Raw genomic sequence first — 19,282 nt, 5'->3', positions numbered from 1 at the left:
TTGGATGATTTTGAAATTTATCTGCATAAGCAATACAACCTATTCTGTTTTTTAAAGAATATTTTAACATGTACAGATTTCTTTTACTGACAGCTTTTATAATTGTTTTTTAAGATAATATAATTTTCAGAGGGGTAAGCCATTAATATGATCAATTATATATATATAATGAGTGTCATATATTGCCAGTAAAAAATAAAATTGTCATATTTTGGCAACATTTTATGTAATGCTAGATTTTGCATGCTAAGATTTTATGTAGGATTTTTGGATCTATGGAGCCCTAGTGGTACAGTGGTTAAGAGCTTGGCTGCTAACCAAAAAGTCAGTAGTTTGAATCCACCAGCTGCTCCTTGGAAACCCTATGGGACATTTTTACTCTGTCCTATACGGTTGTTATGAGTCTGAATAGACTGGATGACAATGGGTTTTAGATCTATAGTCATGACTGACATTAGTAATATTACTTTCTTGTAAGTGACCGTGTCTGAATCTGATGCCATTTTAAATTAACCTTATAATTAATTTCTAAAATGTTCACTTTTCTGCTCTTTCTTTGTTACCTTTTATGTTTGTTTTTTTTTCTTTCTTTTTTATTTTTGTTCTAAACCAACCACTCTGGTTATTACATTTGTTAGATAATTTATAATCACATATTTGAGTTCTAGCTTTTGTATGTTTTTCAATTTCTTATATAAAGTAGATTTTCTAAGGATTTCTCTATTTTTCTTTTTACTCTATGGGTGATTTACCCTGAAATGTATATGCAAAAGGATACTCATTAAAGTATTAACTCTATTTAAGAATATTTCAAAGCAGTTAAATACAGAAATAGAGGGTTTTGGATAATATTTATACATCCAAAAAACGGAGAACTATACAGTCGTAAAGAAGGAGGAACATCTGCATGAATGCAGGAACTTCTGGAGTTCTGGAATTCCTATATATTCTATGTGAGAAAAGTAGAAATTTAGGATTTTTTCTTATAATGCATCCTTTTTGTTGTAGGCAATATTCACTTTACAATAAAAAGTTTCAATAATTAAAGGGTATCAATTTTCTAATGAATTAAGTTAACTTACTTGCATCATATCATCTGGTGCACCAAATAAAACTGTATCTGCACAAAAGAAAAAGATTAATTAACTTAGCATTTCCTATGATGTATCCACATCTATTGTGAGAAGACGTGGATGCAGGTCCCTCACTGAGGAAAACACAGGGTGGGAAATGAGCCTTCTGTGGCACCGACTGTGTACTGAAAGCCAGTTTGCAAAACTGGAAACAGGACTGATTCCTACGGTAAATCCAACTCCAAGTCAAATATGGTATCTTGCATAAATCCTGTAACACCCTCCTTAGAAGATACAAATTCCTTCATTTTCTACGTTTTATAATTAAGTAAATTGTAACTCAAGAAGACAACTTGTACAAACTTAAATATGAAGGGAATGAATCAAGACTCACAGTCAAACTTCATGATCTAATTTCAGAATACCCAGAGTAATCAATTAGTGATCACCTGACATAATGCTTTGATGTTAGGAATGAAAACCAACAAATACCAAATATCAATGTTTGTTCTAATGCATTCCGTTTTAAAAATATGGAATTAAGCCTTCAAAACAGGGAAAGAATTTAGTTTAATTACTTTCAGCTGTAGAGGTAGGGAAAGAGAAAAAATTTCTACCCCCAAATCTGACGGTCATTCAAATTCAGTACACTGCTGCTCTCCTTTTATAACATAGATAATGAAAAAAATATATCCACTGATATAATTTTAAAGTATTTGCTCTGTTCTCTATTTCTATACTCACAGATTCCAAAACAAATGTAACAGCCAATTGTGTTCCTAAATCAAAACGCCACTGTCATTGAGTCGATTCCAAAATCTAGCCTGTATTTTCTAGGACTTGAGAAGTGTTCTACCCAGGATGGAAAAATATACTCACCAGAAGAAAGATGAAATACCAATAACATGATGAAGAAGGTTTTGGTGCTCAATGAGAAGGTAGCCATTTGATCTTCTCGTTACCCTAGAAAAAGGTGGTGGAGAAAACCCTCAGAACATTTATGGAATAGCCCCATCAAAAGAAGTGGAAGCAAAGCATACTTTCTATAACCTCCACTTGGGAAAGAATAGCTAGCTACAATCCCCTAGTTTCTATATCCCTTTATTCTTCATTAGGATAAACTCTTGCCGTTATTTCCCACTCTCAAATTAACAAAAAATAAGCATGTTAACAGGTACATACAGGGGAAAGGTCGTTTAATAACCCTCTGTGCAGTTCCTAAATATGCATGTAATTTTGAACATTCTCTTCAGGTGTCAAAGAAGTAGGAACAGTTATTACTGGATGGACCAGACCAAGACCAGTTCTGACAGCAATCCTACCACAAAAGCCACCACCATCTACACTCCTGAGTTACGCACCTGAAGAAGAAGAAACGGAGACTGGGTCTGTCTTGTCCACTATTGCCTTCTCAGCTACCTTCACTATGTTGAGGACTCTGCTTTAAATATCTTTGCGTAAGGGAAGAAATGAGAGTTAAACAGATGGCTAAGGGGAGATAAAGAAGTGAGGAATGTTTTGTCCTTCCAGGAGTTTTTGAAGTTTTCTCAGTTAGATCCAGGGGCGGATTACCCAGTAAGCAAGGTAAGCATGGGCTTACTTGTACTCACTTGTCTGTAGTGAACAATTTCACGTGATGAAAGATGTGGTTATAAACAGGTGAATTTGTGCACTGTATAGTAAGTAAACACAAGGATGTCTATGTTTACCTTCCTTACTGGGTAATCTGCCCGTTAGGGATTATAAATTTGAAAACGGGCCTTGATTCTGTGGCAATATGCTGTGGGGTTGGGAGAGAGACAGATGACAGCCATACCTAGAAGCAGAATCTTTGATGTGATGAAAAAATGTGAAATTGTTCACTACAGATGATCTGGTAAGCAAAGTAAGCACTCTGCTTAGCTTGCCTATTGGATAATCCACCCCTGTTAAGGACCTTTTCGAAACAATCCCTGCAACTGAAAGTTAGGAGACAACTTTCTGTAACTGGCACAATAAATAGGAAGGGGAGAAAATGAGAAGTGTAACTATATGTTGTAAGGTGCATAAGATGTGATATTTATCCAATCATGGGAATTGTGTAGCATCAAGAGAACTAAGGCAAAAAGAAAATTCTATGGTCTGTAATTGACAAATATGTCTAAAACCTTATTGCGTTCTTCTAAACCCCAAATTAATATGAGGACCATTTGGTGAACTTAACAAAAATATCAGTGCCTAGATTCTTTCCCCAAGATTGTAATTCTACATGAGATCCTAGGCATTGGTGTGTGTGTGTATGTGTTTTAAGTTTTGAAGATGATGGTAATCTGTAGCTGCGATTGGGGGTGGTTGAGTTAAAAGCCACCCAAAATAATCAGTGGGACCCCATCCTTCAATCTTTCTACTTCTCTAAACCAGAGGCTTCATGCTTAATGGAAACATACTTTATAAACATTTCTGAAGCTTGCTCTATTCAATTGCTATAAGTTAAACTTTTAAAATATTATTACTTATATATACTCTTGAAACATTATATGGTGCATATAATGTTACATAATTGTTAATTAATGTAAACACACATATTAATCAAAATGTAGTTTGTTTCTCTTTATTCCTCTAAAAGGAATGAATATAAGCTGTAAATGAGTAGTATAACTTATTATTAAGTGCTAAGGGTCTATATTCAGACACTTGCTTTTCAACTCTTAGCTTAATGCCCACATAGGTGAGAGACTGATGAAATTCCATATATTTTCTGGGACTCAGTTATCTCATTAGTAAATAGAAAAAATATATGCTGCTGGTAATGACTGCATGATCTGTTATGTGTAAGATGCTTAAAATACTGTTTGACACATTAAAAACACTATGTAAGTATAGAATGGACCTCAAAAAGTATTTAAGCATATTGAAATAGTTGATGAAAACCTATTGTATAAAAAATCTGTACAAACCATTGACAAAAATATAAACAAATTGAATTCAGTAACACACAAACAAATTAGGGACTACAAAGTTGTATCGCCAGAAATAAAATGTTGTTTCAACATTTTAAAATTATGAAATCTAATTAACTAAATTAACAGACAACAAGAAAAAAATCATGTGTAGCTAACTGTAACTAATAAAATATGTTTGAAAGGTACTTGAATGGACATTTCAGCAAAGAAGAAATGCAAATTGCCAAAAAACACGTGAAGAGATGTTCAATGTCATTAGTCATTAAGAAAATGCAGATCAAAACCAAAAGAGATACTATTTCATACTTTCTAAGATGACTATGGAGCCCTGGTGACTTAGTGTTTAAAGTGCTCAGCTGCTAACCAAAAGGTCGGCAGTTCAAACCCACCAACTGCTCTGTGGGAGAAAGATGTGGCAGTCTGCTTTCATAAAGATTTATAGCCCTGAAAACCCTATGGGACAGTTCTACTCTGTCGTATAATGGGTTGTAATTGACTCGACAGCAGTGGATTTTAAAGTTGGCTATTATTAAAAAAATGGGAAACAACATGTTCTGGCACAAATGTGGAGAAATTGGAAACCTCATCTATTGCTTGCAGGATTGTAAACTGATACACCTGCTCTAAAGAAAACAGTTCGGTGATTTCTCAAAAAGTTAAACAAAGAGCTACCATAACACTTGCTTTCAAGTCAACCTCCACTCATGGCCACCTCCTAGATGTTAGAGTAGAGTTGTGCTCCATAGTGTTTTGAATAGCCGATTTTTCACAAGTAGATTCCCAAAACTTTTTTTTTTTTATTTTTGATTCATGAGAAAATTTATAGCAGCGTATTTAAATTTGTGGGAAAAGAAAGAGAAACAATTTAAATCTCTAATGAGAAACTAAAAACTGGTTTTCAAGAATGTTTGATAAAAGTGGGAAAATGTTCATAACCTACGTTTGGGTAGTAAGCAAGTTGAAAAGACTATATAGAGTTGATATTAATAATAATAATATCCAAAATTTGCAGAACACATATTACATGCCAAACATTGTACTTAATACTTTAAATGGAAGATCTCCCTATGCTTCAATGGGTATAAGTTCTAGTCTTAAACCCATTTTACAGATGAGGAAACCGAGGCCTAGAGATCTTAGGTTTAGAGGTCTGTCTCTTCAGAATCCACTTAACCACTATACTATAAACTACCTTTAATATATTTTTTTAAATAATATTTTATTATGTTTTCAGTGAAGGTTTACACAGCAATTTAGGTTCTTATTCAACAATTTCTACGCAAATTGTCCAGTGACGTTGGTTACATTCTTAACAATGCATGAGCGTTCCCATTATCTCCGTTCTGGCTGCCCCATATCCATTAATCTAGTTTTCCTTCCCCCTTACCTTCTCATCTTTGTTTTAAAGCAATTGTTGACCTTTCAGTCTCATATAGATGATTTTTTAAAGGAGCACAGAATTCATGGTCAATACACACGATAACAAAGTGCTGGTTCTCCTTGATGTACTCCCGTAGAAAATCCACTATTTAATTCTACACATCTTTCAAATCCATTTACTGCTGTAGGTCTTTACTATTACCTACATGATACAGGCTACTATATTCTCTCACTTGGACTATTACAGTGGTCTATCTTATACAGCCTTCTTTCTTCCAGTATGTTTTCTAAACTATAACTAGAGGTATACATATATATATATACTATAATATAAAACATATCTATATAATATAATATAAAACAATTGTTATTAATATCATCTCCTTCTTTAACGTACTTGAAATATATCCAGGACTTATGGTAAATGGGCAAAATTCTTATTATGGCCTTCAACCACTGTGTGATTTCCTCATCTCTACCTCTCCACCTGTATCTTGCTTCACATGACCCTTTACTCTCTATCTTAGCTACCTTGACATTTCTTTATTTACATGGCATTTACACTTGTCTCTTTAACAGGCTATTTCCTCCCTCAAATACTCTCTTGCCAGGTATAGAGATATTAGGATGAAAAGGGATTTTGATTATGTGAATAAATATTTATCCGTGTTAACTGGATATGGAGATGAGTCATAGTATTTTTCTTGATCTTTCTGAAATAGACATATCTAGTCGAGATGTAGGTCCAATTCAACAAAAAGAGGCCACCTCTGAAGTCCAGAGCTTGATCCCTCAGCTAGCCTCTATGTCCCTCATTTTACATCTTTTTTTTAATAAAGATCTAGATAGGCGTGCTCCTTACTCCCCGCTCAAGCACGTTCCAGACATGCCCACCTAGTATGGGGCACACCAACAAGCCTCCTTCACTGAGAAATCTCCTGGTAAGAAGTGGTTATTTGTGTTTATATTCATGTGCTGTCTGAAAGTTTAGTGGTTCCCTATTCAACCTGCAACTTTCTTCCCATGAGAAAGGATTCAAGCTTCACACTCTAACTTTCAGAAACACTGTTCTGCCAAAAATAGTCCCTACCCCAGTTCAGCTTTAATATCTCCTGGTGGAAAATGTCACCAAATAACTCTGGCCTCTTCTGAGACATAAGGCTGATTCGAAGATTTTGGTCTCCATAAAAAGTTTAGGAAATGTGGAGTTCTGTAATTCTGTCTTGAACAAAATGTGGTTTTCAAAAACAAACTCCCACTATTCAGTAACCTTGGGGAGGGCCAAGTACAAATTTAGTTGGTGGTTTGCATGCTTAGGTTAAATCCAAGTAGCTCTATCCTGGTAGTAATCTCTATTACTGCCTGAATGGTGGATTTCTTTACCCACAATTCCTGGGGACAGTGATACTGGGAAGTGGAGGCTACTCTTGGTTCCCATTTTCCCTCTTTATTGTAACATCACATGAGCAGCCTCTAGAGAGGATCATCTTAAAATCATAGTCCTCTCTTTTTCCTCTAATGATGCTGCAAGTCACATAATATACGCATTTTTTATTCAGGAAGGCATATTAAATAATTCATGTGTCTATATTCCCTTTTCTGGTTACTTTCAAAAGATGTAGCCTTCTGTGAATCAGTGGCAGTCTTTTCTGCTCTTATTATGCTAATGATATATAAAAGGAAAGAAGTTCAGCATGTGGGACACAAAGGACTTCCCATTAATTTCAATTTTAGGCTTCAGTTTACTTTTCCCTCAAATATCATGCATCAGAAAGATTTATGCCATAGACATCTCTGATGGTGTCTATGTAGATCATTCAAAGAGCTACCCTAAGACTAATATTCATCTTACTATAATAAAGAGCGTTTCTGGACTTGTCCAAATTTTTGTTTTTCCATTTAATTTTTACTAAACATTACTAGTCTCAAATATTCCTTCTAAACCTGGCATTTCCTCACTCCTAAAATAAGCTGGTAGTTTCAGAGTGGCAAATGTGAACCTTATACACAAGTTATGTGGATCTAGTTTCATATTCTATCCCTCACATCTATGACAAACCTATGTGAGAGGAATTAATATTCTGAAACTTAAAATAAGACAAATGTGCTTTAGAAAGTCTAAAGATTGAGTTTAGATTACTTCATGGTAGATGGGATTTGAATTTACCCCTAAAGCTCTTTCCACTGAGCTACAAAGTAGCTCATTGAGTCAGGCTACAAAGCTGATTGGTTAATTAGGAAGGAACTATCTCTGATCAAGTATTTCCCTTTCTTCAAAAGCCTACAGTGTTCCCCAGTTGATCTCTGAGTTTAGGATGAAATTATTTAACATAGAGTTTAAGGCATGTCTCGTCCTACCTTTGCTTGAATCCCCAACGTTCTCTCTCTCTCCTATCCCAGAAATTCACATCCTGTGCTCTAGCCCAGGGTTTAACAAATCTGATTGCCCAAACCTTTTTGCATGAGATTCATCTGGAGCTTTAAAACGTACCAATGCCCAGCCTTCAGATATGAACAACTGATTCACAATCTTGGTGGTGGGATAGTGCATCCATAGACTTTAAAAGGTTTCTAGATGATTTTTAATATATATCTAGTTTTTAAAATGACCAACGCGTCAGGCCCTGGTCTAATTCACATTCCCAAACTCTTTCTTTTTTTTTTTTCCTACTTGATGTTCTTACCCTTGTTTCAACTCAGCTGCTTGGAAAGTTTACACATAGCTTCTCTATCTTAGGAACAATAACTATGTGAATTACCTTTCCCCTTCCCCATTCTTCCAAGTTTATCAGAAAAAATTGTCTCCAGACCTCCTGATAAGGGATGATCAAAGGAGAATACTTTGTGAGGCATGTCTCATGACCTATTTTATAGCCAAAAGGAGCATGAATATCTCTGTGTCTTATCTAACCTAACTACCTGTATTAACCCCATCAAACTCCTCACTCACGTATAGGTAAAAGAGACTTAGCTGAATGAAGGGAGGTAAGGAGTATAAAGATACATACCAATCCAAAAAAAAAAAAAGAACCTCCCCTAGTGCAAAAAAGAAGAGCAATTCCTCCTTCCATTTTCTTAGAACACTTACTTTAGAAAACTAACATTTTAAATATTTTTCTAGATCTTCTTAAATGTACGAAAGTATTTTTAAATTTAAAAAACTAAATAAGCCTGTTGCTAGTTTTACAACCCATGAAGGTTTCTTCTAGAACCTGGGAGCCAACCTTTGAAACGTAACCACCACGGAAGATAGATCCCTTTCTCCCAGTTTCTGTGTGAAAGTAGGAGCCCAGCTTTGATGAGTGTCTTGATCTGAGTTGCAAAACTACCTTCTGTCATAAAGAAATGGGAAGTTCATTTTTCCTTAGGATAAAGTCAATTAGCCAACAAAGATGATCACCCCAATTACTAGGTAATTTTAGCATAGACTGTGTGTGGCAAATGGGGCTGTCAAGTCTCTTACTTGGGGACTAGTCATTATCTTCAGAACATGTGTGTAATGGGTTGTATCTGCTGGGCTGTATGAAAATGTCAAGATTTCTTTCTGTCTTTGCAATCTCTTTAGCAGGTTGTCTGTGATGTGCATCATATTTTGGTTTAATGCTTTTATTCAATAATAAAACTGTTTTATTTTTCATCTGCTTTTTTGGAGAGGATTTTGGGGTTAGCAGGTTTTTTTTTTTTTTTTTCCTTTTGTTTTTACATTTTTCCAATAAGAGGAAAGATCTCAAGATGGCAACAGTCTCCAGATCTGATGGCTTTTCTCCCTACTGTCTCTCTGTGTGTGAGGTACGTTAAGCGGGGAATCTGGAACGGTAGCCCTGTCATGGTGCATTGCTGTGGGGACTGTTCCCACTCGGTCCTTCCAAAATATCTGTTGCTACACGGAGCCCTGGTGGTGTAGTGGTTAAGAGCTGGGCTGCTAACCAAAAGATCAGCAGTTCAAATCCACCAGCCACTCCTTGGAAACCCTATGGGGCAGTTCTACTCTGTCCTATAGGGTTGCTATGAGTTGGAAGTGACTCGAGGCACCTAACAACAACAGCATTTATCTAAAGAAAATGGTGAGATCCAAATGTGCATGTTGACTTTAAATACAGCCAGCCTCCTTCTGGGCCGACTGAAAAGATGGGAGACTGACTGGTCAGGCCCTTATGCTTTTCCTGGGCTTTCTCACATCTCTAGGGGTGTTACTGCTGACATGTTATTTCTTGTTGAATCTGGGAATTGGGAACATGAGAGACAACAGTCCTCCCTAAGTAGGAATCTCAGTGATTGGAGCTGTTCCTTTACAAATAAGAAAATTTCTAATTTAGGCCCTGGATTTCGTTTGTATATCCAATACAACTGGTAAGTGTGTCTCTGCACTGTTGTTACAAACATTCCGAGGGGTTTCTACCACCAATTCCCATTGCCATCAAGTTGATTCTGAATCATAGTGACTGGATAGGACAGAGTAGAGCTGTCCCATGTGGTTTCCAAGGAGCAGCTGGGGGATTCGAACTGACAATCTTTTGGTCACCAGCCGTAGCTCTTAACCACTGTGCCACACAGACTTGTTCAAATGCCTTTCTGCTTATCATGGATCAAAGTTACTTTCATCATCTTGACCTTTATTCTACAAGTGAAAAAATTTTTCAGTCCTGGGTAGAACATTTCACATATCCTTGAAATGCAGGAATTTTTATGCTGTACCTAAAGAATTGAGTAGATTGATTTATCAGGTTTGTAGTACTAAAATTGGTAAAATAAAAGAGGGTATGTTACAAAATTCCTTTAAAATTTCATCAGTTGATTTGTTTTTTCTCATTTCACGTATTAGAGAATCGGAGGTTGTATACTGGATTAAAATGGGCTGTGGACTTTAACTCATTTTTCATAGCTAAAGAACTTTGACAAACTTTTTTTTTTTTTCGTTTAGATTCCATAATGGTTAAAAGCAAAGTATAGGGAGGAATTATCTCTTCTAGATCAAGTGATGCTTGACCATCTGTTGTTTTCCCGCTCTGAGTAACCTAAAGTGAAGAATTGCATAATAAGAAAACTCATCAATATCTCAGGGGAAAAGTTATCTTCATTAAAACTCAAAGAGTCCAAGAACCTCAGAATAAAGGATCTGTGAGGTATTGGACAGAGCCCTGATATTTGAGCAGGGTATTGATTTTTTTTTCATATTTAAGTAACTTCATGTAATGCATTATATTCCAACAGAATAATGTGTCTGTTTTATAAAATTCTTGAAAAATGAAATCTTCAAGAAGATGGTTAAACAAGAAAAAAAAAAAACTCAAGCATGTTGCAGTTAAGTCGATTCTGACTGATGATGACTACCTATGTTAGAATAGAACTACTCCATTGGGTTTTCTTGGCTGTGATCTTTAGACAAGCAAATCACCAGGCCTTTCTTCCATGGTACCACTGGTTAGATTTGAACTAATCATCTTTTGGTTAGTAGCTGAGTGTTAGGGATTACTAAAAAATACTATATGATAACCCAATCATTAAATGGGCATGGGACTAAAAAAATAGACATTTTACCCAAGAGGACATTCAAATGTCCACCAAAAACATGAAAAGATGTTCATTAGTCACCAAACCCATTGGTGTCAAGTCAATTCTGACTGATAGCAACCCTATAGGACAGGGTAGACTGCCCCATAAGTTTTCCAAGGAGCAGCTGGTGGATTAGAACTGTTGACATTTTGGTTAGCAGCTGAGTTTTTAATCAGTGTGCCACCAGGGCTCCCATTAGTACCAGGAAGATCAAAACCACAAGGAGTTATCATTTCACTCCCACTATTTGGAGCCCTGGTGGTGTTGTTCATTGCAGACTATTCAAAATAGCCAAAAGGTGGAAACAACCTAAATGCCCATCAAGTGATGAATGGCTAAACATAATGTAGTGCATATGTACAATGGAATACTACTCAGACAGTAGGAGAAATGAAGGCTTGATACATATGGATGAAGCTGGAAGACATTATACTGAGTGAAATAAGTCACAAAAGGACAAATATTGCATTACTTCACTTATATAAAAATATAAGAAAAAGCAAATGATATAGAGACCAAAGTTTATTAGTGGTTACCGGTGGTGGGAGATAGGGGGAAAGGGAGCTTACAAAAAAAACAGCATTGATTAAGTGTATGTATATGATATTTTCAATCAGCCCATATGCATGCAAAAGATGGATAATTAATAAGAAAGACCAAAGAAGAATAGGTGCCCTTGAATTATACTGTTGGGGAAGAATATTGAATATACCATGGACTGCCAGAAGATCAAACAAGTCTGTCCTGGAAGAAATACAGCCAGAGTGCTCCTTGGAAGCCAGGACGGTGAGATTTCTTCTCACATACTTTGACCATGTTATTAGGAGGGACAGGTCCCTGGAGTAGGACATCATGTTTGGTAAGGTAGAGAAAAACCCAAATCAAACCCATTACTGTCCAGTCGATTCCAACTCATTGCAACCTATAGGACAGTGTATAACTGCCCCTTAGGGTTTCCAAGAAGCAGCTGGTGGATTTGAACTGCCAACCTTATGTACTACCAGGGCTCAGGTAAGGTAGAGTGTCAGCGAAAAACAGAAAGACCCTCAGTGAGATGGATTGACACAGTAGCTACAACAATAGGCTCAAACATAGCAATGATTGTAAGGATGGCACAGGACCACACAGGGTCTTGTTCTGTTGTACATAGGGTCACTATGAGTCAGAACCAACTCGAGGTCACCTAAACAACAAATTCCTGGTTCTTGTTCTCCCCCATCTTGCATATACTTTTAGTGAAGAACGCTCATTTTCTTGGTAAATGTTTAGGATAACATGATATATTATCTTTTAATTAATTTCTAATAGTTCAATAATATGTATATCTGTATATAGGGAGAGAAAGAGAATGAATGTGGAATAAGAACTGAAGCAGTGAAGGTTTGTCTGCCCACCTGAAACACTTGAGAAGATATGTATGAGTACTTGGATTACCCTTTCTTCTTTTAAAGAACTCCTACCATGTGCCAGGAATAGTTCTTTCTGCGGGAAACAGGCATATTACCTTCTCTGAGCTTAATATGAAGTGGAGGAGGTAGATCTCAATCAATAATATGTGTAATTATAACTAATTTATGGTATGAAGGAAAAGTATGGTGAGTAGGTGTAGGGTGAATTTATACAGTTTGGGTGGCAGTGGATATGGTTTGGGAAGTTATTTCTGAATAAAGTACAGTTAAAGTGCTAAATAGATACTAAGTAAAGCTTAAATAGGCAAGTAGGGAATGGGATGGGTTTTGAAATTCTGAGAGGTTGAAATGTACAAAGAACCTGTTTTGATGGAATCATGGAAATTTCCCAAAACAGAAAAGGCTATCAGGTCTCAAGTAGGGAAAAATGGGGTAGCTTAGTACAAGTTATTTTTTAATATGCTAAGGGTCTTTGAGATCAAGTATAGGATTTGAAGTTCACCCCCAAAACATTAGGGGCCAAGAGTTTTCAGTAGGGATAGTAGGAGTGACATTATCATATTTATATTTCAACAATATCACTTGTGCTATTCTATGAGATAAGAATTTGAAATATTGAAATTAAGGCCACCCAAAACATTTAGAGATAGTGCGGCACTTCAGGAAAGAGAAAATAAATGGTAGGTTGAGAGAGAAGCCCTAGACATGGAGATAAGTGAACAGAACCTGTTCTCTTGGCATTTCTTGACATTAGTCATTCATTCACTATTTCATAAAAAAGTATTTTCTAAGTCACTTCTCTGTACAGGCAGTCCCTGGGTTATGAACGCCTGACTTACATACAACCCATAGCTACGAACCAACCTCTGTAAATCCTATTATATTAAAAATTCAAGGTACATACAAAGCCTCATAATTAAGTATTACAAATGGATGATACTTTGCCACACACATCAAGACATTATTATTATTACTGTATTATTACATTAAAGATTTCATACTGTATCTGGAAGAGTTTCTGTAATGTTTTTTATGCATAGAAAGTGCACTATATACTATATACTAAGACAAACATTTGATTAACATGTTAGATACAAACCATACCTAATTGGTCAGACTTATGTACAAATTTGACTTAAAGACAGCCTTAGGAACAAACTTGTTCATAATCCGGTGACCACCTGTACTAGAAAAGATCAAAAGTTCATCCCTCAAGATGCTGACTATATATTAGATATATTACATGACAATCTTTTAACAGTATTATCTTCAAATATCGTTTTCATATGAAAGCCTAGTCATAGTGAATACATTCAATTGTGGCTTTCATCACAGAATACTTTCCTGAAAAGAATCCGATGGCATATACACATAGCTAATTTATTTTGTCAAATGAGCTAAGTAAATATACAACTTCATTACTTCCTTTATTCTTCAGTATTTAAGAAAAAGTCACAAAATCCTACAGCAATAACTGTTGGTGTTAGTATGATCACAACTCTAAAAAATAATTGTCTTTCCTATGAAAAATCATGAGAACAATCTTTTTGCCTATGCAATAGTATCAGTATGTCTGAAAGCAAATAGACTGTGGTCTATCCAGTATAAACCATACTCTTTGCTATTCATATCCAAATAAGTTCAATAAACTAAAGTCATGTATTAAACATGAATAACGATTAATTCAGAGATGTTTTCCAACATTAAATTCAAGCCTTTCTATGGGAATATATTAATATCAAAAAAAGCATATTTAGTTCTTACTGTTACAAGGCATTTTGCTTAGAGCTTGGTAATTTCATCTGCTCAAATTTTTCATTAAACAAATCATTAAGAACTAGCCACCCTGAGGCATTAGAACTGAAACAATGTAGATCAGAATTTACTTTGATTCTATCCATTTGAATGTGGGATTGAGTTTCCTGCTGAATCCTAGATTCCAGGAATCAAAGGCAGGTGGGATTTTTCAATCAATCTTTTAATTTTATTCATTGACTGTGAGATACAGGGTTGAATGAACTAAATAATGACCCTTTGAGACCTATTGCTATGAAGCTACATATTTCCACATCTTCTTTTCCTTACTTTTTCAGACCATACCTCTCCATAGCACACTGGCCTACTGTCATGTTTCCCTCCCCTTAGGTTTAACTATTTACTCTGTCTGACACCCTGCTTACCTCTACAGTTTGAGATAATCTATCTGCCCAATTCTAGGGTCTACCTTCTTGCTATCTTTTTTGCACTGGGTCTATATATTTCAAGTATCAACCACTGACTGCATTCTGCTTCTAAATCTGGTGAAAATGATGGAAATCTTGGCTCTGAAAACTATGTGCATTCACCATTCATCTCCTGGACCTGTTCAACCTGGCTTACATGATTTTCTGCAAACCGTTTCTTTTTCCAGCACTAATCATGTCATGGTTCTGGTTCTTGTTCCCTCTTCTGAGCCACCTTCTGCACACCAATATGAATCATAGCTTGGTGAGATTCCTTCCAAATCGAATCATCTGGGACTTAGACTCTGAGAGACGTAACAAACAATGTCACGTAAATACATTAAAATTCTACATTAACATCTGCAGAACAATGGTTTAAAAACATAATTATTGTCATATATCCCTCTAAGAATCCAGTGAAAACTGTAGACAATCTCAAGAAATATGTACATAGAATCTTTATTGTGCCCATGGTTTTGTGATCATCGGAAGCTAATCTATGCATCCTTAATATCTTTAAAAGCAGCTTCACATCAAATATCCATAGGCCACCATCTGTAGAAACAGTGGCAGTTCTGTTTAAAACTGCAGTTTCTTTAGCTTTACCAGAGACCGACATGAGGCACTGGTGGTCCAGTGGTAAAATTCTTGCCTTCCATGCAAGAAACTTGGGTTTGATTCCCTGGCCATGCATCTCATGAGCAGCCACCACCCAGGTCTGTCAGTGGGGGCTTGAGTGTTGCGATCATGCTGAAGAGGTTTCGTCTCAGCTTCCAGACTAAGATGGACTGAGAAGAAAGCTTGGTGATCTACTTCTGAAAACACCATGAATCACAATGATCTGAGTCCCAACAGCACAAGAACGGGCAACATTTCATTCTGTGGAGCGTGAGGTGCCATGAGTCCCTAGGGGCAGGGAGGGGGCGTGAGTCAAAGGCAGCTAACAATAGCAACCACCAGAGACTTACAGCATCAGAATCGCTAAGGTTTAAGGATTTATATTATTTACATGAAATACTGTGACTCATATCTATTAGTGTTACTAACTGCTGCTCTAGACTCAAGTATTGGCATTAAAGGAGAGACCAGAATTCATAACTTTTGGTTTTGCACATTAGTAATAGATCATAGACACCCACAAAGTTTGGGAAGGACTACAAACCAATCCCAGAAATCAAAATCATCTCTAGAACAAACTTGAAAATAATAGTATCCATCAGACCTGTAAGACTTATGCCAGAACTCATAGTGGGACACCCAGTGGAAGCTATTATTTAAAGAGAACTGCAAGTGGATTTTGGGAATCCATGTAATTTGGTAGACATAAATGTTTTGCATTTCTGCTCAGGCTTCAGACTCAGTTTTTCATTACTCATCCTTGAAAAAAGATAATGATATATATCAAATACTAGTTAGTTTTCTCAGAGCCATGAAGATAAAATCTGATTATTTAAATATTACATGGGGAAAAGCAGGGCTAAGTTCTGGCTGTTGTCTTTCACACTTCTCTATGATTTTGTGCACTTTGTGTCAGTCCCTTCTCCTCCCTGGGCCTGGCATCTTATCTATACAATGACAGAATTGGTCCTTAGTGCCCCTTCCAATGCTAACAATTACGGCTACAGATGACACTTATCTTTAACTTTTATTTACTTCTGTTATTGCTACGAAGCACTTACTAAATACTGGAACTATAGAAAACAATGAAAGTGTAATTCCTACAATATTCCTACATTTCATAACTAAATTTTAAAAATTTTTGAAAGCTGAGATATCAAACCTTTTCTTAGCCATATGATCTAATTTTAAACAGCCTTACAATCATCTTATTTTTTGTGGCTAGAGACAATGTAATTCTTACAGGTCTTGATTGCTCACCAAATCCAGCCTTAATATTGTAAATTTAAGGATAAAATATATTTTAACCTTCAATGTCCAGTGATCCCTGGGCTTCATTTTTCTTTTTCTTTTTCTTTTTTTGGTATCTCTAATTATTTTATTTATTTGTCTTTAGCTAGAATGAAAGATCAAGGAAAGAGAAATTTCTGTCTGTTTTGCTCACCACTTTACCACTGGGTGTTGCAGCAATTTCCAATACACAGTGGGTGTTCAATAAATATTTGGTAAATGAATGACTGAATATTAAATTTTCTTTTAATTTAAAAAGCTGACCAACCACCTTCTCCCAAAAATTGACCACACTTACTATTCAAGAAGTAAGCATCTTTTTACATTTCCTTTGAACAAATTACAGCTAAGCCACAAATGAGACAACTACAGAAACATGGAGACAAATGCTTCTTTATAGCATATAGATCAGAATAGCACTTCCTGATTCAAAGGACCACAAAGCACACTTTTTTTAATTGAACTTTACATGAAGGTTTACAGAACAAACTAGCTTTTCATTAAACAGTTAGTACATATATTGTTTTATGGCATTAGTTAACAACTCCATGGCATGTCGGTACTCTCTCTTCTCCACCTTGTGTTCCCTATTACCAGCTTTCCTGTCCCCTCCTGCCTTCTAGTCCTTGCCCCTGAGCTGGTGTGTCCCTTTAGTCTCATTTTGTCCTATGGGTCTGCCTAATCTTTGGCTAAAAGGTGATCCTCCGGAGTGACTTTATTACTGAGCTGAAAGGATGCCCAGAGGCCATAGTCTTGGATTTCTCCAGTCTCTGTTAGGCCAGTAAGTCTGGTCTTTTTTTTTTTTTTTTTTTTGAGTTAGAACGTTATTCTACATTTTTCTCCTGCTCTGTCCAGGACCCTCTATTGTGATCCCTGTCAGAGCAGCAAGCAGCACATAGTTGTACTGGACTCAGTCTGGAGGAGGCCATAGGAGTTGTGGTCCATTAGTCCTTTGGACTAATCTTCCCTTGTGTCTTTAGTTTTCTTCATTTTCCTTGCTCCTGAAGGGGTGAGACCAGTGGAGTATCTTAGATGGCAGCTCACAGGCCTTTAAGACCCCCAGATGCTACTCACCAAAGTATAATGTAGAACATTTTCTTTATAACCTATGTTATGCCAATTGAGCTAGATGTTCTCCAAGACCATGGTCCCCACAGCCCTTAGCCCTGCAATTCAGTCTCTAAGGGACTTTGGATTTGTCCATGGAGCTTCCATGACCTTACCTTGAACAAGTCATGCTGGCTTCCCCAGTATTGTGTACTGTCTAACCCTTCACTATAGTTACCATTTATCTCCTGTCTAATTAGTGTTTTTTCATCCCCATCATCTCTCCTTCCTCATAACCATCAAAGATTGTTTCTTTTTGTGTAAACCTTTTCACTAGTTTTTATAGTAGTGGTCTCATACAATATTTATCCTTTTGTGATTGACTTATCTGACTCAGCATAATGCACTCCAGATTCATCCATGTTGTGAGATGCTTTGCAGATTCATCATTGTTCCTTATCAATGCCTAGTATTCCATTGTTTGTATGTACCATAGTTTGTTTATCCATTCATCTGTTGATGGGCATCTAGGTTGTTTCCATCTTTTTGCTATTGTGAACAATGTTGCAATGAACATGGGTGTGCATATGTCTATTAGTGTGATGACTCTTATTTCTCTAGCATATATTCTTAGGAGTGGGATTGCTAGATCATATGATATTTCTATTTCTAGCTTTCTATGGAAGTGCCGTATTATTTTTCAAAATGGTTGTACCATGTTGCATTCCCACCAGCAGTACATAAGAGTTCCAACCTCCCTGCAGTCTATCCAACATTTGTTAGTTTCTGTTTTTTTTTTTTTTTAATTCATGCCAGTAATGCCGGAGTGAGATGGTATCTCATTGTGCTTTTGATTTGCATTTCTCTAATGGCTAGTGATCGCAAGCATTTCCTCATGGTTCTGTTAGCCGCTTGAATGTCTACTTTGCTAAAGTGTCTGTTCATTTCCTTTGCCCATTTTTTAAATTAGATTATTTGTTTTTTTGTTGTAGAAGTGTTGGATTTTCCTGTAGATTTTAGAGATCAGACCTTTGTTGGATTTGTTATAGCCCAAAATTTTTCCCACTGTGTAGGTTCTCTTTTTACTCTTTTGGTGAAGTCTTTTGATGAGCATAAGTGTTTAATTTTTGGAAGATCCCAGTTATCTAGCTAATCTTCTGGAGTTTGTATGTTGTTATTTATGGTTTGTTTCCTGTTAATGCCGTGTATTAGGACCTCTAGAGTTGACCCTACTCTTTCTTCTACGATCTTTATATTTTTTGGTTTTATATTTAGGTCTTTGATCCATTTTGAATTAGTTTTTGTGTATGGTGTGAGGTATGGATCCTGTTTATATTTTTTTGGCTGATGGGTATCCAATTTTGCCAGCACCATTTGTTAGAAAGACTGCCTTTCCCCCACTTGATGGACTTTGGGCCCTTGTCAAAGGTCAGGTGACCGTAGGTGGATTTATTTACATCTGGGTTCTCAATTCTACTCCATTGGTCAATGTATCTGTCGTTGTACCAGTAACAGGCTGTTTTGACTACAGTAGCTGTATAGTAGGTTCTGAGGTCAGGTAGTGCAATTCTTCCACTTTATTATTGTTCTTCAATAATGCTTTAGTATTTCAGGGCCTCTTCCCTTTCCATATAAAGTTAATAATTAATTTTTCCATCTCTTAAAGAATACTGTTGGTATTTCATTGGGATTGCAGTGTATTTGTAAATTGCTTTGGGTAGAATGGTCATTTTCACAATGTTGAGTCT

This window comes from Trichechus manatus, unplaced genomic scaffold (assembly GCF_000243295.1).
Source record: "Trichechus manatus latirostris isolate Lorelei unplaced genomic scaffold, TriManLat1.0 scaffold00130, whole genome shotgun sequence".
Taxonomy (NCBI): Eukaryota; Metazoa; Chordata; class Mammalia; order Sirenia; family Trichechidae; genus Trichechus; species Trichechus manatus.
Note: the sequence above shows the minus strand (reverse complement) of the source record.